Source organism: Bos grunniens, chromosome 1 (genome assembly GCF_055505025.1).
Source record: "Bos grunniens cultivar Pamir isolate PY7600 chromosome 1, Bosgru_T2T1.0, whole genome shotgun sequence".
NCBI classification, from domain to species: Eukaryota; Metazoa; Chordata; class Mammalia; order Artiodactyla; family Bovidae; genus Bos; species Bos grunniens.
In genome coordinates this window covers 77,052,934-77,074,464 of record NC_141165.1, presented here as the reverse complement: position 1 = coordinate 77,074,464, position 21,531 = coordinate 77,052,934, and the positions used below count along the sequence as shown (strand labels likewise).

The 21,531-nt window shown below is 42.7% G+C and overlaps 1 protein-coding gene across 24 annotated transcripts in view; it reads right to left on the bottom strand.

Moving 5' to 3' along the window:
• ST6GAL1 (ST6 beta-galactoside alpha-2,6-sialyltransferase 1) overlaps window positions 1–21,531 on the bottom strand; it is a 152,102-nt gene that overhangs the window by 45,473 nt on the left and 85,098 nt on the right. For 4 of the 24 annotated variants that reach the window (XM_086398493.1, XM_086398626.1, XM_086398501.1 and 1 more), the window contains one exon: window positions 21,129–21,277. The exons of 17 other annotated variants lie outside the window; for them this stretch is intronic. The gene's annotated coding sequence lies outside the window, so the exon portion shown is untranslated. Of the gene's footprint in view, window positions 1–8,521; window positions 8,602–8,961; window positions 9,062–21,128; window positions 21,278–21,531 lie in introns of those variants that run through there. 3 more of the 24 variants (XM_086398557.1, XM_086398641.1, XM_086398546.1) reach the window with 3 other exon arrangements.

The window sequence follows — 21,531 nt, the reverse complement described above, 5'->3', positions numbered from 1 at the left end:
ATCCGAAATGAACTCTAAACAGATCTTTTAAAAGTTATTTATTATCAAAGAATATTTAATGATATATGAAAGTTTTATGAGTATAATGTTAACTGAAATTCAGAAAAAAAATTTTAAATTCAAATGTGAGAAAGAGGAAAGACTATACCAATATATATATACACACACACACATACCTGGAAGGTAGAATAAGGAGTAATGAGCATTTTCATTTTTTTATAAATTTTTGTATATTGAAAAAAATTTTAAGTGTACATGCATTACTCTTAGAGTTACAAGAAATTATAAAAATGTGTTTTAGAAGCTAAAAATAGAACTCTATACTTGTAAGCTTTCTTTCGTCTGATGGAATGTAGAAAAATAACAAAGGAAATTTAATAGTTGCATGAAAATTCCAACTTCTATACAATAAAAATATTGTAATAAAAAGGAAAATAAGACTCAAGGTGTGCAAAAGTTTCACAGTAAAAGCCTTTAAAAATGAACAGGCAATCAACATGAGCAAACAAATCACAAAACAGAAAATACCATTAATAAACATATGAAATTATGATTACTCTTGAGAGAAACCCAAAAGAGGTAACTGGAATATTAAGATACTAGTTTATAAAATTAACTTTAACCAGTAGTTTTCAAAATGATAATACTCATTGACAGGCAGATTATAATGAAATTGGTATATTTCAAGAGAGCAGTAGAAATTAACTTAACTTTTTTAGAAAGTAATCACACCAAAGAATTAAGAGCTTATGACTATGAACCAAGTTATTATACTTCCAGGAAATAAGATTGAATAAATAATTCCAAGGGGAAAAAGTTGTATATTTCTATTTCCTCACATATAAGACAATTCCCTACCTTACACAGCTTTGGTGAGAATTGGAAGAAGATTCATGAGACAAAGAATGAGTTTTATGAAGCAATTTGCATGTGCAAAAAGAAAAAACAGCTTTCAGTTTCAAAGAGATTTATTATGGTGAAAAAAATCTAAAATTAATAATTAAGCTTACAACAATAGTGAAATAATTAAACTATGGTACTTACATTCAGATAGAATATATATATAATGGTATATGAATTTTAAGTAGCAACACGAAATAAAATGCTTAAAATATTATAACAAAGAAAGTGAAACAAAATGTTACCTGTACATACATCACTGTGACTAAAAGTTCTACGTATCTAAATATCTAGGCTGGGGTGTCTGAGCTTTTCATGACCAGGAGGCAGGCAGGCAGATCCTGGGCATGATGGACAGGACAGAAGTGAGAGGTGCCATTCTGCTCTTTGTCAAAAAACAGTCAGGGCTCCCCTTATCCATTTAGAGAAGCACTGGCTCCCTAGCAGCCTCCTGGTACAGTCCAAAAATTGCCTCTGATAGCTAGCCTTCTTTTCATGTCATACAAGTTTCCTCTGAGGTGAGGGAGGGGGGTTTGTGATTATGCAAGCATTCATATTATTATTGGATTACCATTTGTCTCCTCCTACTAAAAATGTGAACCCTGTAAGTGCTGGTTCTTCACTACTACCCTCAGTGCCCAGATGCATGTCTGGCATATGGGAGATACTCAATGAGACATGGTTTTGATCCCTGGGTCTGGAAGATCCCCTGGAGGAGGAAATGGCAACACACTCCAATATTCTTGCCTGGGAAATCCTATTGTTTAGGTAGTTAGAATAGGAAAAAGGAGTCCAGAATGGCAGTGGCTAAAAGACAAGGGGAAAGCCCGCAAAAATAGAACAAAGGAAGGTCCAGGACCAAATGAGGACCTCAGGTAAAACAAACAGCATTCCTGGCTAGCCCAATTTACATAGGGCAGGCCCAGGGGGAGAAGAAAAAACATACAAAAAGAGGAGCCAAAATTGGGCTGGGGGCTTCTCTTTGTGTGTTTTGGGTCGACCTGCCCTCACGCCTTTTCCTTTGCTTTAGAAATAAAACTGAGCTGTAACACGGAACTGTAACACTGGTCCGTCCGAGGAAATTACAAGGGGCTGTAACACTGGGCCGTTTGTGGCTTCAAATTTTTGTTGGACAAGACAGAACCAAGGAAACTTCAAACTCTCCCGACACCATGAATAGAGGAACCTGGCAGGCTGTGGTCCATGGGATCGCAAAGAGACAACAAACAAGGATTATCTGTTGAATGAGTGAGTGAGGGAAGTGTTGCCCATCCTTTAGAGGTCTATGCTTACCTCAGGCACCACTGATGGACAGGGTTCCTGCTCAGCGGCCTCACAGACAACACTCTGGGCAGTCATGGCACTTAGGATGCCACTCTCACCTGTATTTGCCACTTCACTGCCACCCCCTCAATGCTGGCCCATGAGACCTGTGTTTGGGTTCATTGCACAGACATCAGAGGAGTGCAGCAAACCCAGTTCTTCCTCCCTCACACCACATTTACTCAGAACAACTTGCCCTCTAAGGAGATTAAAAATCACTCTTGATTTCTAAAAATCAACCAATTGAAACAAGTGGTATAATCATTGATCTATATGTACTGTAGGTGGTGAGGGCCTTCCAAAAATAGTCACTGCTGGTCATGAGATACCAGCAGTGGTGATCTTCAACCAGCTACAGAAACAGTAATAGAATCCTCAACTCTCTGGGAGAGACACTTTAGCACTCATGACAATAATAGTTACCAAGTGTGTAATACTAGTTACATGTGAAGCACTGACCATAGCTTAAGAGTTAAGAGTAAGGACTCGAATTAGACTGAGCTGGGAAAGAGTTCAAACTGCCTCTCACCAGTTTACATGACCTTGGACAAGCTGTTCAACCCCCTAGGAATCAGTTTTTTTAATCTGTAAAATGGTAATAATAATAACAGAGCCCATCTCATGGGATTATTTAAAGAATCGAGTTAGATAAAACACCCAAAGGGATTGCAATAGGAACTGTGACAAAAATTATCCACATCACTTCATTTAGTCCTCACCATCCTGCCCTCCTCACCATCCCATGGTTGAGAGGATACCACTGCTATCCCCATTTTACAAACAGGGAGACTGAGACAAGAAAGAAGAGTGATTTGCCCAGAGTAACTCAGTTGTAGCACTCCAAATGCCTCATGCTCTTCCATGCGTTTGCAGTCCTGCCCAGAGAGCTCCTTCTGCTTGAAATGTCCTTTCCTACCCTGTTCTCATGGGACCACAACCTCCCCCCTGAACCTCCTCTACTAGCTCAAGTGCCCCTGGACTTTGAAGCCTTTCTTGACACCACAGAGATCGTCACAGCTCTGCTGTGCCTGTGCTGGCTCTCACCAGATCACATGTTTGCAGGTCTGTCCCAGCCTGTAAGATCCATCTCTGGCCCCCTGCACCTAGCCAGGCTCTGCACCATAACTGAGAAGTGCTCAGTCATGTTTGAATGAAAGAAAGAATCTAGCTCTGACACCTCTCCTCCCCTGTCCCCATGCCCTTCAATTTTTAGAATCACCCCCACCATCTCCCTACCCATCACCTTCAATTGCTGGAGTCCCCTTTACAGCACTGTTACTGAAAGATGTTCATTCTGCCTGCTGAACGTGCTGAGTGACAGGAAATTCACCACTTCCCCAGGTCAAATGTGGCTGTGTGAGCAGCTCTGCCTGTTATAAAGGTCTTAAAATGAAGAGCAATCAACCTACTTGCAAAAATAAACTCAGTGTTTTAAGCTTTGATCTCTAGATTCATACAGACTCAAAATGAAAACCAGTAATGCTTGCTGAGCCTATGCTCAGTGCTGGGAACTCCACCACATGCACCCACTCATTTCATCCTCATGACAACCTTGTGAAGGCCACACTGCCTACCGCCCACCTTGCTGCCCACCTTCTCCTCCACCCAGGACACTCTTCCTCATTCCCTGAATATGCTAGCTCCTGGCTTACTATAATTCTTTCCAACACTATTTCCATCATAACTGTTCATAGCATTAATATCCACTTACAGAATTATTCTAGTCCTCTGGTCTCTTTATTTTCTTGGGCTTCAAAATCACCGTGGAGAGTGACTACAGTCATGAAATTAAAAGATACTTGATCCTTGGAAAAAAAGCAATGAAAATCTATGCAGTGTATTAAACAGCAGAGACATTACTTTGCCAACAAAGGTCCATACAGTCAAAGCTATGGTCTTTCCAGGAGTCATGTACGGATGTGAGAGTTGGACCATAAAGAAGGCTGAGCACCAAAGAATTGATGCTTTTGAACTGCAGTGCTGGAGAAGACTCTTGAGAGTCCCTTGGACAGCAAGGAGATTAAACCAGTCAATCCTAAAGGAAATCAACCCTGAATTGATTTGGGTTGGAAATCATTGGAAGGACTGGTGCTGAAGCTGAAGCTCCAGTACTTTGGCCACCTGATGTGAAAAGCCAACTCATTGAAAAAGACCCTGATGCTGAGAAGATTGAGGGCAGAAGAAGGGGACAACAAATGATGAGATGGTTGGATGGCTTCATAAACTCAACGGACATGGGTTTGAGCAAACTCTGGGAGACAGTGAAGGACAGGGAAGCCTGCCATGCTGCAGTCCATGGGGTTGCAAGAGCTGGACACAAGTGCATGACTGAACAACAACAACTGGGCTCTCAGTTTTTTGATCTCTTCAATTCCAAAGACTGTGACTGCAGCAACGCACTCCAAGGTTATATCTTTGATCTTGTCATTTCCAAAAAATATACTCCCTTCATAGTCTCGATTTCAGGTATCCCCTCTCTCATCATCACTCTCATCTCTGCAGCTTAGTCCAACCAGTACCCAACTCCAACAGTCTTCTGTGTTTGATCCTACCACCTTCTCACTGCCTCTCACTTCCTCCCTGCCCTCCCTTTCCTTTCTATCCACCTCAGATTCCCTGGTCAGTCATTCAACTGACCTCTCTCATCATGCATGGCTGCATAACCCCCAAGTCTGGTTAAATTCAACTCTCTGTGCTACTGCAACCTGCAAGTATGCAGCTGAACATGGTTAAAGAAAATCACACAATGACGCTTACCAATTTCACTTCACGTTCATGACTACTAACTGCAAGTAGTTCCTTAATGTTTCATAGCAATGATATGGTACGTGTCCAGTCAATTCATCTGCCACTCTCCTAGAGGACTGTATGACTTCCTCCCCCTAGAAATTCATCTTACCCTCACCTGATGAACTTGCTACTTATTCACAGAACAAAAAAAAAGGAAGCTAACAGAACAGAACTGTCACACACATGCCTTTGTACAACAGCTATTCACCTTACCTACACTTATGCCCAAATGATCTCATTACTACGAATAAATTGGCTGCATTCAATACTTGCAACATCCAACTTTTTCCATAGATTCTACACACTCTTGTCTACTTAAGGACGTTCTTAAAAATCCCTCTTTTTTTCTTCTGCATCAATAGATAGCCTTCTGTCAAAGATCATCAGCATATAGGCATGCTATTATTTCTCCTATCTAAAAAAAACAAACTCTAATTGAAGCAACCACCGCCTGACCCAGATCAGTCTTAGCATCACTAACAATGGGACACCTCAATAGTTTGTGCTTTCTGAAGTGAGACATGTGAAGCACACAGCACCACCTATGGAAAATTCTTATCCAAGATGTTTAATCTGTATATGCAATTCTAGTTTTTTAGGAAATACAAGAGAAAGAAGAACAAGTCAAAAGACACCCTAATTTATCAGATATATCCAGAAAGTGGGACACTCCATAGAACAACTGAACTAGTTTCATCAAGTCAATGGGCACAAAAAAAAAAAAACAAACAAACAAATAGCTTAAAAAAAGACAACAATCACATGCAGTCTGTAGGCCTTTGGTTTGAACAGAGCAACACCGGCGACAAACTGGGTTATCTGAATATAGATTAGGTATCAATATTAAGATATCACTGTTAATTTTGCTAGGTATAATAATAGGATTATCATGATTATATATGTGATTATGTTAGAAAAGAACTATGTATTTGAAGTAGAAATGAAATTTAAAGTAATTCAGCCAAAAATAAAGCAAATATAAAAAAAATGCAATGTTGTTTTGTTCAAATATATTCAAATTAAGCTATGTAAGGAATAAGGGTGATTTGCAGACTCTTCTTAGACAACATCATTTGAGATTAAGGAGAGTTTCAAAGAGCTTGAAAACAAAAAAGTTATGGTCAATAGTGTTTCTGTTTTACTGGAGGAATTAACTGAAAAAAGATACAGGACATTACAGAAGTTGCCTCTTTAGCCACTACGTGAGGTCTAAATCAGCTCCTTTTCCCTGTCCCCCCAATGAAAGCTCTACACCTTTCCTTCCCTTTACAGTAAAACTGCTTGAAAGAACTCTCTGGAGTCATTGTTTCCAATTTCCCTCTTCCCCTTCTCACCTGAAGCCCCTCCATGAAGCCTCCCTCATCTCTGTAAGACTGCTCTTGCCACATCCCAAAAACCTCCATGACTCCATGCTACCAATCGGATGCTCAGGGCTGTCTTTGTCTTATTCAGCCCATCAGCCGTACTTCACACAGTTGGTCACATCCCCTTTCTGGCTCCCAAAACCCACATTTTTTTTCTCCCCTTACTGTTCACTCCTCAGTTGTCTCTGACACTGGTTTCCGCTCCTCTCCCCCACCTCTACACACAGAAGTGCCCCAACTTCTGGACTTTGTTCTAGTGATACTCCCTCTCTCCTGGATGTGGGCACCTTGTGACCTGGTCCCCGTCTACTCAGTCTGTAGTTTGCACCCAAAACACCTTTGCTGATGTGAAATGATTATATTTCCTGCCATATTAATCAACAAGAAATGTCACAGCCATCAGCGATTTCTGGCCTCCAAATGTGAATGAGGGGTCCCCAAACCACCATCCAGGGGATGCTGCCACCCCTCATAGTGACTGCTGAGCAGCTGGGGGAGTTCAAGCAGCAAGGTGAGCAAGGAGACAGGATTGGCCCCAGATAGCTGAGGTGTACACGAAAGGAATGAACTCAGTGAGCCCAGAGGCTTACATCTCCCTGTAGGGAGAAGGCTAAATTCCTTAACTTGATTCCTCATCTTTGATGTTCAGACTGCCTGCTCCCTTTGTTGCAAACTTATATAGCCTGATGTCACTCCTGCCTCCTTGGAGCAGTTTTCTCAAAGCTACTGAGATGCTGTCTCCCAGACTCAGAGTCTTAAACATTCCCACTACATAAAATAACTCTCTACTTTCAGGCTGTGACTATACTTTTTTGTTGACACTGACATGCACTAAATGAGTTCAGAAACAGGTTCTGTTGGTGAGCTTCTGCAGAAAGGAGTCTCTAATACTTAAAAACAAACTAAAAAGAAGAGTAGGGCTCAGGTTGGGAGACTAAAAAAACATAATATTCACTTCACTTGTTAGTGTACTCTCTATAATCTGCAGAGAGGAGGCAGCACTGCAGAGAACAATGATGATCAGATTTAGAGCACATTATTGAAATGAGTTGTTAAAATGTAGATTCCTGAATTCTACCCTCAGTCATTCTGATCCAAGTAGAGATGGAGCTAGGAAAACTGCATTTAGCAAGCACCCCAAGTGATTCTGATGCCAACAAAAGTGCTAATCTGAGAAAGCTTTATCAAGATCCAGGATGGGAAAAGCATAGAAACTGAGTGTAATTGAAAGAATAATTTTATGCCTGTTGAGTCTAATAGTAACTTTAAAAATACAGCTTGTTATTGTAAATGTCTTTTCATTATTCTAGTAACTCCATTTTATTGTATTTTAAAAACTATGGATGTGGGAGAGGTTAGGGCAGAAATCCTGTCCTTCACCACCACTAGTTTGAGAAGCCCCAACTTTGGAGAAAGAGCTCAGGCTCTGGCATCTCAAAATCCCAGATTCAAATCCTGGCTTTTCTATCTGTCAGATGTTGCCGGATGTTAGACAAGTTTTGCCATCATCTGTAAGCCTTGTGTCTTCATCTGTGAAGTATGGATAATAATACTTTAAAATTTGCCTCCCCAGGGCTGTGCGGACATTCTACTGATAGACTTCATCACTCTGTTCTGGCTAACAATTACTGTACTTTTACCATGTGCTAAATACTTCATCAATACAAAAGGTAAAATTCCTGCAATTGAGTGAAGGTCATTTAACCCCAGCAGCACCAATAGTGCTCGAGGTGTGTGCAGCTGGTTCACCTCCCAGGGTCCCCAGCAGAGCTGGTCCAGGCTGCTGTCAGACACAGCGTTCAGGTCCCAACAACTGAGCTCCACTGTATGGAGCCAGCAGAGGTCAGAACCTTAGTCGTCGTGTCAAAACACTTCTGACAAGTCCAGTTTTACTCAAAAGGACAGAAAAAAATCAGAAACGTGATAAGCAATGGAAACCAACCTGTAGCTGGTGACTCTGAGTGGGGAGTGAGAGGAAACCATGAGAGACTCACCAAGTAACTGAGTGGCTGCACTGACAAGTGTTTGCCTGGTGGGGAGGGGGGAATCTTGCCAGATCAGAGCCCTAGAGACAAATGGGCCTTTGTTCCTGCCTGTTCCAGACCCAGACTACAAACAAACAAACAAACAAAATGATCTCTTACCGGAGATTAGATCTTTTCCCAGCCAGGCAGGCACTAATGGAGAAGCTGTGAAATGGCTGAGTACATTTCCCTGAGGTTTCCTAAAACATGGAGATCAGAACTTTATCTATGAGAGGTGTTGAGTCCCCACCACAGAGAGGGTAGCTACTCCATGGTGCCAGGCCAGAGCCCGCCTCTCAGAACAGGTGAGGGGAGCTCTGAACTCAGGACTAAGAGAGAGGACAAAGGGGACAAAAATCACAGGCCATTTGCTTGTGATTTGTCTTCAGTCTTGTGTCTTTAGTGGACACATATTTGTAGAAATTTTTGCCTTCCAATTCAATAGGTGCCTGGTGGAAAGTAAGCACTTCACAGCCCATCAGCTCTCCTTCTGTATGACGCCCACCTCCCAGTACCAGCAGTAGAAGCCCCAGCCCCAAAAGCCATCTGCCCACTCTTACCAGCTAAGACAAGTCTGCTCCCCTCCATCAGTCAGGGGTGAGCCGAGGAGGAAGGAACAAAAGAGCCTGCAAGGAGGGCTGAACAGACACAACGCTCCTCCCAAGCAAGAGACCCGCCTCTCTTCCTTTACACCCCAACTCACACCCCACAGAGACACAGAGAGGAAAAAAAATAAAAAATAGGCCTCTTTCCTCCTGAGAAAGAACTGTTTCACCTCCTCCTCATCTTGAAAAACCAAGTTTGTAGTGACTATTACGGAAGCTTTTACACATACAAAAATGGACAGAAAACACCATAAAGAACCTCCATGTTTTCATAACCCAGATCCAAAGATTATTAGTATTTTGCCAACCTTGTTTTATCCATCTCACACTCCAGTAATTTAAAGCAAATGCCAGGCTTCGTGTCAGTTCCCCATACCAGGTCTTCTTAACTGGGGTGCCATGAGAAAACTAAGTCTTAATAGCCTAAGATATCCATTTATGTAATGAATTAACTTACCTCCTTGGCATCTCTGGAGAAAGAAATGGCAACCCACTCCAGTATTTTTGCCTGGAAAATCCCTAGGACAGAGAAGCCTGGTGGGTTATAGTCCATAGGGCCTCAAAGAGCTGGACATGACTGAAGCAACTTAGCACAGCACACTTTGGCATCTAGAATAGTATTTGCTATTACCCTCCTCAGGAGAACTGAGAACATAGGCCCTCAACATCATTTTCTGTGGAGCTGAATTCTGTATAATATTACCCACCCCCTATGTGTTAGGTTCTGTGTATGTACATACATGACCATGATGTCATTATCATCCAATAGCCATTTCACTTTCAAATTTTTGCCAATTCTCCCAAAAATGTCTTTTACACTAAATTCCTTGAATGAGGATCCCATCAAGGTGGGCACATTTTGTTTGGATGAACTCTCTTCTAATCTATAACAGTTCCCTACTGTTTTATTTTTTTTTTTTTCTTTTTCATGATATACATTTGTTGAAAAAACTGTCATTTGTCCTGTGGAATATGCCACATACTGAATCTGGTTGAGACTTCCTTGTGGTATCAACTTACTCCCCTTTGCTCTGTGTTTCCTGTAAACTTAGAGTTAGATCCCAAGGCTTCTTAAGATGCAGTGGTTTCAAGTCCAATGATCCTCCCACTGTGGATCATTCTATTTGATATTCTAAGGGGGGCTAAATCCTGATAATCTAAGGGAGTTTGGGGTGGGGAAATGAACAGGGAGGTCTCCACGTTGCAGTGGTCCCAGAGCTTAAAGAACAACATACTCCAATACTCATAATAGGTTCATTCATTCAGCAAGTACTCATTTTCTACTGTGAGCCAAAGTGGAGATATGACAGTGCAGAAACCAGCCAGAAATCTCACGCCCCAGAATATGCCTCACAGTGAGAGGGTATGTAGAGAGTAAGACAAAATAAGAACATACAGTGTGCTTTGTAAGTAGATAGAAAATTAAAGCAGGGAAGATGGAGAGGGACAGTAGGGGCTAGGGGGCAGAGGATCCCTTGTAAATTAGATATTCAGAGATAGCCTCACTGAAAAGCATTTGAGCAAATATTGGAGGGAGCGAAGGAGGGCTCAGGCAGACTTTTGAGAGAGAAGGGTTCCAGATGAAGGACCAACAAATGATTAAGCAGAGACACGCTTGACCTGCTTGAAGACCAGCATGGGGCCTGGGGAGAGAGGGTGAGGAGGAGAACAGCGCAGGACGGGGCAGGGAAGTGGTGGCTACAGATCACAGAGGGGTTTCCACTGGTGTAAGAACTCTAGCTAAGAACTCGAACTCACTCTACGTAAGTCTTGGTTGACTTAGGTTTGAAAGGGATCATTCTGGCTGCTACATTGAGAATCAACTGTGTGGGTGGCAGGTTGGGAAAAGTTAAAAAAAAGAAAGACCTTTTAAGAGGCTACTGCAACAAGCCAAGGGAGGAAAACCCAGGATCCTGTTAACTAGAGTTCTTCCCAGGCACTTGCATTTTGCGTTACCAAATTTAATTCTTGTAACCATCCAGTGGGGCGGGTATTAACAATTCTCTTTTATGAGTGAAGAAACTGAGGCTCAAAGAGTTTAAGCCATTTGCTTAAGATACTGTAAATGGTCAAGCTCAAGATATTGTAAATGGGGTGTAAGCCAGACTGTTCTAACTTGTAAGCCTGGTTCTGCCATCCAATATATATCCCTCTACTCAGTCTGTTTGTTTACTGTCGCGCCTCTGCTTTACCAGGTCAACTAGAGTTGCCAGTGACCATTTTGGAAACTTCTGTTGACACTTCTTTATGCTCTGTGCTGATCTCCACCTCTTTAATTTCTCAGTGTGCAAACTTCACCCTCGTCTGTACTTCAGGACCCAAACTTTCTGTCCCCAGACTAGACTCCTTGATATCATATTGCCTTCAGCTAACCACCTTCAAGAAGTAGTCTCTATGTCCTGGACTCCAGAAACCTCCCTGTAATGGGCTTCCATTTCTTTCAGATCAGGAACTCCTTTTTTTTTTTTTTTCCACTTTTTGGTTGTGCCACACAGCACGTGGGATCTAACTTCCCAGACCAGGGATGGAACCCACAGCCTCTGCATTGGAAGCATGAAGTCTTAACCACTGAACCACCAGGGAAGTCTCCTCAAACTCTTGAGTCACTTGAGTTACAACTCAACTCTGCAATGACTCATTTTCTTGTTTCTTCATGTCAGTGATAGCTGCCACCCTACCAAAGACGTGCTTTTTCTGCCATATAGAGTTGCTGCTTAAAGTGGTGGCCCAACCAGGGATTATATTGATATTTTTCAGGAAGTGTGTATGCGTGCACATACATACACATCCTGCATCTAGGTGGAACTGAGACTGTTTGACTAGTTATCAGCAATAAAATGTGACCAAAAATAACACGTGTCACTTCTGGGCAAGGTGAGTAAGAATTGAATCTATTTGTTCTATTCGTTTACTGTAACTAAATGAGCTACTGAGTAGAGTGTGTGTGCATGCGTGCCTGCTTAGTTGTGTAGTAGTTTCCGACTCTTTGTGACCCCATAGACTGTAACACACCAGACTTCATATATTTATTTCTACTGGTCTAAGTAGACTTCTGAGAATTCATTAGAATTCTTACCTATAGATTTTTCATTGTCCACACAATTCTCTCTTCATCCCAGCATTTCATTAGCACAGTAAAATAACAGTTCTTAGTTTAGCCAAAGCCACCAGTTTCTAAATTCTTTTACATCCAGTGCCTTTTTATTTGTTTACCCCTGCCATGACCCCCAAATTTTGAAAACTGTTGACAGCCAAATTTAGCTAATAATTTGTGTTCTTGTTTGTTATCAAATGGACAGGGCTTCCCTTATGGCTCAGTTGGTAAAGAATCTGCCTGTAATGCAGAAGACGTGGGTTCAATCCCTGGGTTGGAAAGAATCCCTGGAGAAGGGAAAGGCTACCCACTCCAGTATCCTGGCCTGGAGAATTCCATGGACTGTATAGTTCATGGGGTTGTAAAGAGTCAGACACAACTGAGTGACTTTCACTTTCACGAAACATTCATCAAATGGACAAGGATGTTCCAACCTAGAGGGGTGGGACAAGGTGGGAGGGATATTCAAGAGGGAGAGGAATATACCTATGGCTAATTCATATTGATGTATGGGAAAAGCCAAAGCAATATTGTAAACCAATTATCCTTCAATTAAAAATAAATATTTTTTTTAAAAAAGAGGTTCTGACCAGCATAAGACTGTCATTGTTATCACAATCAGATGACACAAGCTGAGCTTGAAACAAAGAAACTTGATGATTTCCTTGGTCTGAGCAGGTTTTTTGGGACAAATGTGCTTCTCCCATTTGACTTTTTGAAACCCTGAAGTGTCTGATGGGTCTCAGGAAACCCTGGGCAAGGAATTCTGGTTTGTCCATGACCTGAAACTGACCCCAATAAAATCATAACTTTCTGATCTCAGCTGGCCTCCTAAAAAAACAGGTTCTGCCTGTTGACTATTTATGGAAGAGTGCTTTTTAAAAAACTACCCCCATCTGTACCCAACTGGGCAAAATTTAGGCACTCCAAGTTTATCTGGAAGAATCTGGCTCCTAAGTGCTTAAAAATAAGGAAAATAGCAATGTAAAACCAGAATTTTAGTGACTGCCAGATCAAACAGGGCTTCCCTGATAGCTCAGTTGGTAAAGAATCCACCTGTAATACAGGAGACCGCAGTTTGATTCCTGGGTTAGGAAGATCTGCTGGAGAAGGGAAAGGCTACCCCACCCCAGAACTCTGGCCTGGAGAATTCCATGGACTGTATAGTCCCTGGGGTCGCAAAGAGTCGGACACAACTGAGCGACTTTCACTTTGTTCTTCCCTGGTGGCTCAGACGGTAAAGGGTCTGCCTGCAATGCGGGAGACCAGGGTTCAATCCCTGGGTGGGGAAGATCCCCTGGAGAAGAAAATGGCAACCCACTCCAGTATTCTTGCCTGGAAAATCCCACGGACGGAGGAGCCTGGCAGGGTACAGTCCATGGGGTCACAAAGAGTTGGACACAACTGAGTGACTTCACTTACTCACAGATCAAACAGACACAAGCCTCCCTCCTCATCACCTCAGCTCTCAGCAGTTGAGCAGCAGTTATATCAGAAAGATGCACCCTGGGGACAGAACACCAGTGCTGTGAAAGATGGGCAGGGTAATTAGCTGCCCAGAATTCTCGCATACTAAAGAGCAAAGGAGGACTAAATGGCAACAACACAGGAGGGAAAGAGTGCTACTGAAAAAACAAAGCTTAAGAATTTTGTCTTAAATCTTGGAAACAAGGTGTGATGACCTACATTACAAAGTTTAAGAATATCGTCTTAAATCTTGGTAACAAGGTGTGATGACCTACATCTCACTCTTCAAACCCCAGTTTAAGTTTATCTTTAGTGAGAACAATGATGTCTGATAGTTGTCTTAAACATAATTTCCTCCAGAAACCCCACCGCTGGGGATTGTGTCAGGGGCCATTTCCAATTTCCCCCCATGTAGTTTTACCTGTTGGACAGGAGGAATTCAGGCCTAGAGTTCTTTAGCACTTCCTAAATACCAGAATCAGTGAAGTGATCGGCCTCTCTTTAACATCACCAAGGTGATGGCTGTTTACCCCTCTCATCTTAGCAAATTGATCTCAAGGCCAAATGGGGCACCATGCAAAGAGAAAAGCAAAGAGAATATAGAAGAGAAAGAGTTTGATCAAGTCTGTCCTCAGAAGTGCTCCCCACTTCTAAATCCCATAGCCATGAAGTTCAAAATGGGTGAAGGGAACTCCTTAGAAGACTGCTGCTCTTGCCTGAGCATTAACAGCACTTAGGAAGCATTTTAAAAGTACAGATGCCTTACCCATGACATTTTTCACAGAACTACTAGAACAAATAAAATTTATATGGGAACACCAAAGATCCAGAATTGCCAAAGCAATACTGAGGAAAAAGAACTGAAGTGGAGGCATAACCTTTCCAGACTTCAGACAATACTACAAAGCTATAGTAATCAAAATAGTATGGTACTGGCACAAAAACAGACATATGGATCAACGGAACAGAATAGAGAGTTCAGAAAAAAACTCACACACCTACGGTCAAGTAATCTTCAACAAAGAAGACAAAAATATATAATGGGGAAAAGACAATCTCTTCAGAAAGTAATATTGGGAAAGTTGGATGGCCTCATGTAAATCAATGAAGTTAGAACACACCTCTATGCCATACTTAAAATGGCTTAAAGACCTAAATATAAGACATGATACCATAAAACTTTTAGAAGAGAACATAGGCAAAATAGTCTCTGACATAAATCATAGCAATGTTTTCCCAGGTCAGTATCCTAAGACAAATATAAATAAAAGCAAAAATAAACAAATGGGACCTAATCAAACTGATAAGATTTGCACCCTGGGGACAGAACACCAGTGCTGTGAAACATGGGCAGGGTAATTAGCTGCCCAGAATTCTCACATACTACAGAGCAAAGGAGGACTAAATAGAAAGGAAACCATAAAAAAAAAAAAAAGAAAAAAAGACAACTTATAGGAGAGAATATTTGCAAACAATGCAACCAACAAAGGTTTAATTTCAAAAATATACAAATAACTCATACAACTCAGTAACAAATGATCCAATCCAAAAAAAAAAAAAAAAAATGGGCAGAAGATAAGCATTTCTCCAAAGAAGACATACAGATGGCCAAAAGGCACATGAAAAACTGTTCAACATAGCTAATTATTAGAGAAATGCAACTTAAAACTAAAATGAGATGTTACCTCATACCAGTCAGAATGGCCATCACCATGAAGCCTACATATAATAAATGTTGAAAAGGTTGTGGAAAGAAGGTAACACTGTTGGTAGGAATGTAACTTGATGCAGCCACTATTGAAAATGGTAAAAACTACAATAAAAATAGTTATCATATGAACCAACAATCCCATTCTTGGGCATATATCCAAAGAAAACTATAATTCAAAAAGATATATGTACTCTAATGTTCAGAGTGGCACTATTTACAATAGCCAAGACATGGAAATAACCTAAGTATCCATCAACAGATGAATCGATAAAGATATGGTGTGTATGTGTGTACACACACACAAAGGAAGATTACTCAGCCATAAAAAAGAATAAAATATTACCATTTGTAGCAACATGCATCGCATGGACCTAGAGATTGTCATGTTAAGTGAAGAAAGTCAGAGAAAGACAAATATATAATACCACTTATATGTGGAACCTAAAAAATAGTACAAATGAACTTATTTACAAAACAGGCTCACAGACATAGAAAACAAACTAATGGTTACCAAAGGGGAAGATGTGGAGAGAGATAAATTGAGAGGATGTGATTAACCGATGTACACTACTGTTTATAAAACAGATAAGCCATAAGAACTTACTACATAACATAGGAAACTATATTCAATATCTTATAATAACCTATAATGGAAAAAATGTATATACATATATAGATATATATGTCTAACCAAATTGCTTTACTATACACCTTAAAGTAACACAATATTGTAAATTAACTATACTTCAGTAAAAATACAGCTAGATGCTTAAAATTCTCCTAGATAGATTCTGATTTAACTGGCCTGAACCAATAAACATTGACTTAGGCCTTGAAGAATGTGACATTCACAGGGGTGGGTCCTTAGGTGGACAGGACAAGCTCCAGGCTTTTGGGATGGGGCAGGGGTAATGCCAGTTCAGTGAAGGTGGACATGGTTGATGGATCAACACAGGAGCTCAGACATTTTAGGTCCCTACTTACACAGGCTTTTCCATAGTCCAGGGAACTCACTGCCTGTGATGGGCCTGAGTTACTGAGGAGGTGGGGTGACAGGGCCTCAGCTTCGATCCAAATCTCCAAGACTTTCAGGTCAAATGTCATTAACTCTGGGCTCCCTGACCAAAGTGAAGATGTGAACAACTCTTATCTGTTACTAACCCTTACATCAAAGTGGACCTTTCAACTTTCTCTCCTCCCATCTGTGACCTTGAGCGTGATCGCCAGATGACACAGGCAGCAGTGGTGTGAAAAGTCATCTCCTGGACAAAGAGTGGTCCCAGAGGAAGACTCACACTCCACTCTGCTGTTGGCTCATGGTCAGTCCCTTCTAGATGGCAAGAGCTGGTTTTCTGGGGGTTTTCACATCTGCCTCCCTGCCCACCTCACGTACACACAGATCACTTGATTATCTGCGCCTGTGTTGGCAGATGGAAGGTTTGGATCTTTTACTTTAGAGATCAGATATCAGCACTCACTGCTTAATCCCACCCCCAGATCTTCCTCCTTTCACTGTACTCTGGGGCTGGCACTGCTATCATTTGCATTTCACAGATAAGGAAGCTGAATCTTAAAGAAGTTAGAGGGCTTCTGGTAGCGAGTGGCAGTGCCAAGATGTAAATCCAGAATTGTCTGACCATGCTCCTAATTCCTGTACTCAGATGTTCATCTTGTTTGACTTACACTCTCTCAGCCACAGCAGAGCCCACTAACCCCAGAAGCAAATGATCTTAGTGAAAAAGGAAAGTAACTGTGCCATAGTTCTGAGCCCAGGGCACACTCAGGGGCTGGACACTTATCATCTCACTGAATCCATCAGCAGCCCCAGATGGTTCTTGTCCTGACACTTGACCTTTGGCATTTACAGAGTCAACATTTGGGATTTTGACTATCTGAGTCCCTTAGTCTGCAAGAGAAGTCGCCTCCAGACCACAACTCGGTGCAGAGGGGTTCCATACTCCTCAGGTCATGATAGAAATAACTGCTTGTTTGTAGTGCTTCCCTGATAGCTCAGTTTGTAAAGAATCTGCCTGTGATGCAGGAGACCCCAGTTCAATTCCTGGGTTGGGAAGATCTGCTGGAGAAGGGATAGGCTACCCCCTCCAGTATTGTTGGGCTTCCCTTGTGGCTCAGCTGGTAAAGAATCCGCCTGCAATGTGGGAGACCTGGGTTTGATCCCTGGGTTGGGAAGATCCCCTGGAGAAGGGAAAGGCTACCCACTCCAGTATTCTGGCCTGGAGAATTCCATGGACTGTATAGTCCATGGGGTCACAAAGAGTCTGACACAACTGAGTGACTTTCACTTTGTGAGCTATGGCTCCCAAAGAAACCAGACTGCTAGTCTGTGTTAAGGAAAATTTATACCCAATGATGAATTTCTTTTAATAGACTTACAAATGCCTACAGCTCCATATTCATGAGATCAACAGAGCACACAGATCACTTAAGTTGCTCAGGACACAGATCGCTTAAGCCTGACTGCATAAATTGGGGGAACTCTGTGCTCTGGTAGCTCTGGTGCCTGACGTCCTTATCCATCAAATGAGAGCAGAACACCTCACCTTAGGACTACTATCAATAAATGAGAACTTGGTAAGAAAGATGAAGATGATGTGGAGCATTTCCAAAGATCTCCAGAGAACTCTCATATGAATGTCAAGTCTACTGTTTGAACATTTTATACAAGAGGAAACCAAGGCTGGAGGAGATCATATGATTGGCCCAAGAATGTCTGGCTCTAAGCCCAGGGTGCTTCCCTCCCTAGAAGCCAATAGCAAGTCATCAAAAAAGTGCCAAACCCTGCATGCTGACTCGGTCATAGAATGTGACTTAGGAAGATGGAGGGGTAGAAGAGAAGGTCACAGAAGGGAGAGGGGTGCTCTTGGGCTTCCCACTCTCCCTCTAACCCCGCCCCCCACCAGTGCTTGCCTGGGGGTGCCAGAACTGTGAGTTTACCTTTGATCACATCTGTTCAGATCAATCAATTCAACCAAAACACTGGTAACTGTGAGCTCAGAACAGTAGCCCAGAGGTAACTGGTACTTACTCTTTTTGCCCTCAAGATGCTAATCATCCTAAATGCCATGAGAAGTCAAAGACAAAATATTTAATGCACTGTCTACTTTGCTCCTCTCACTAGAGAGTGAGCACCTGAACCATCTAGTTACCTCTGTGTTGCCAAAGCCTGTGGCCCAGTTACCTCTGGGTCAGGGCCTGTGGGTCATCTTCCTTTACCAAATAAGTGAGTGTTTTCTTCTGGAAAAGAAGGTGTTCAAGGATCTTAGCCCGGGAGGAGGGATTCAAATCCAGCCTGGGATCAAAGAAGCCTAGGCGGATGGGAAAGACCCGTGGGATGGGAGGGAAATGGCCTGGAGGTGGGCAAGGGCAGGGTGCTGGGCACAGAGAGGCTCAAGTCTGCCTAGGCAGGGAGACAAAGCTGAGCGTCGGGAGGTGAAGCTGAAAGGGAGCTTCAAGCCTCACAGTGAGGCACAGCAACAGGTAGGAGAGTCTGGCTTTCACCAGAGGTGCAGTGGACAGCAGATCAAGAGCTTCAGAGCAGGGAAGGGAGCTACCGAGCTGACATGGTGCTGTGCCAGTTCAGCCGTGTGGGGGAGCAGGTGGCGGGGGCAGACCTGCCCATCCCTAAAACCCTCTTCTCCACTCCCTGAGAGTACGTGACCAATAAACAAATAGTAGTCACTGCTTCTTGGGCAACTATTACAGGCCAGGCACTGTGACAAGTACTTGATTAACGATCAAAACAATACTATAATTGTCTAATTTATTTTACAAATGAGGCTGTGGATTTCTCCACAATCACTCTGCTATAAAGAGACAGAGCCAGAATCCCAACTCAGGTTTGATTCAGGGTCCAGAGGTCAAGCCAACCCAGGTGCACCCCACTCCCTACCCACCCCCACACTCATGAGATGAGGATCAGGACTAAGATGGTGAAGGCCCACACACAAGGCGCCACTTGGAAGAGTAGAGCCAAATTTCCTGCAAATCCAGCCTTGGAGTCAGACGAATCTGGATCCTAGCTTCATCGGCTATCAGCATGACCCTGGCAAATTACATGAATGTGCTGGGTGTCAGCTTCCTTATCTGTAAAATGTGTACAAAACCACCTACCTCACAGAGTTGCTATAAGGTTAGAAGAAAGGATCCTACCATGCCTTGGAACATGGCAGGTGCTTAATAAATGGCACCTTGTGAACCTGAGCCTGCCAGGAGCAGAAGGCTTATCTACTGAGGATGGAGCAAGTCTTCATTTCTGAGAAGAGATGAATGTTCCAGGAGTACATGACTCAATATTTGCCTGGTTAAATCTGGGACCTAGATGACCATCTCAACAAAATCAACATAGCCACTTTCAGTGTTAACCATTTCAAACACTGATCCAAAGCAATGAGAACCAGAATCTGGAACTCTCAAAGGAGTTAGAGACAAGGAGCTGTTACTGGGAGGGCCAAACTCATGAAAAAGCCTGATATCATGGTATACATATGAGGACCCCCAGTCCTCAGATCAAATCTCTGTGTATCCTTGAAAGTCACTCATCCTCTCTGACCCTCTGTTTCCTTATGCTCAAAGGGGCTTAATAATCCTTACTTCACAGGGTTGTGGTGGAAACACTAGGGAAATAATAGAGGAGAAGGAACCTTAAGGCTCCAAGACAATGGCATGAGTTCTCCACCTCTATAAAGCAATAGGAAATAAAGTTTTTGCTTCATCAAGCACCCTTCCATTTGAAAGAGGAAAAAGAAATGCTTGCTATTTGACAAATGTTTACTGAAGACACCAATAGTTTATTCTACTAAAGGATCGTCTAGCTATGAATTGGGGTGAATAACTGGTATAAGAATCATTTTTCAATGATCATCAAAATGCAAACACAAAATCACTCAATTATCTCAGAGCATGGACATACCTGAGAGTCTTCTGCAGACAAACAACTAGAGAAGCTCTGCCCAAACAGCCCCACAGGAGTTGGCTGGCTCACTGCCCAAGACAGGAGAAGTCAGTAGACCCAAATTCTCACAAGAAAGCCTGCTGACTTTGCCTCTGAATTTTCCTTCAACTTAGAAAATAAGCCAAACTTACTCCATCTCCCAGCTCCACCCTTTGGTCTTTTGCAAGTAGACTGTGTCCAGGGAAGAAAATGGGAAATCAATGAGGTGATTCCAGAGCAAAACTGGGCTAGGCTGATAGCACCAGGGCCTGGGCACCCAGCTTTGATTTCAGGAGAAGTATTTCTCATTTGGGGGCTTTCCAGGTGGCACCAGTGGTAAAGAACCCACCTGTTAATGCAGGAGACATAAGAGACACAGGTTCAATCCTTAGGTTAGGAAGATTCCCCTGAAGGACAGCATGACAATCCACTCCAGTATTCTTGCCTGGAGAATCCAGGGACAGAGAAGCCCAGCAAGCTACAGTCCATAAGGTCGCACAGAGTCAGACACAACTGAAGCAGCTTAGCATGCATGCACACACATTTCTCATTTGGTATTCAAAAGACCTAAAGAGTAACCCCCACCCTCCGCCACCATTCCAAAGCAGTAAATAGAAGAATATGTCAGGTTGTCTCTTGAGCTGTGAGACAGGTTATTCAGAGTCCCAGGCCCCAACTCTGTCTCAGCCGCTCTTAACCTCTAGGTGTGGAGCAAGAATATGTCCAATTTGGAAATTCTGGGCCTGGGCAGAGAGGGAGCAGTAGGAAGGTGAGCGGTCAGGGAGGGACAGTGAATTTAGTCTGAGACCCCGGCTTGGCTGGGCTGCCCTGAAAAGAGCAGAGTCCTACTCTGAGTTTGGCTCCAAAGAAGAAGGGGAGACACTGCCAAAGAAACCCACCTGAAGTTCAACATGATCCGGAGCTGAGGTTTGAAAGGTGCATTCCCACAGAATCAGATAAATACATCAGGTGTTGGCATTCACTCCCCAGGATTAATTTCCTGGCTCGGGATAGCTGCCTCTGTCACTGAGCAATGACTGGAAGAGTGCTGTGTGAGGAAGTTGTAAAGAACGAATGGTAAACAGCAAACACGAGCAGCAGTCCCCACAGGGCCGTCCCAGGCAGGAGAGCTGGCTCTGGATTCCTGCTGCCTCTGCACACCAGGTAGTGCTTTTGTATCCTGAACTGCAGCCTCATAAAGCTTCAGACTGACCGCTGCACACCAGGTTATTTCCCTTTAAATCTCTATCACCTCACCCTTACAGAGGCCAGTGACACTGCTCTATTTCTTCAGTGGAAAAA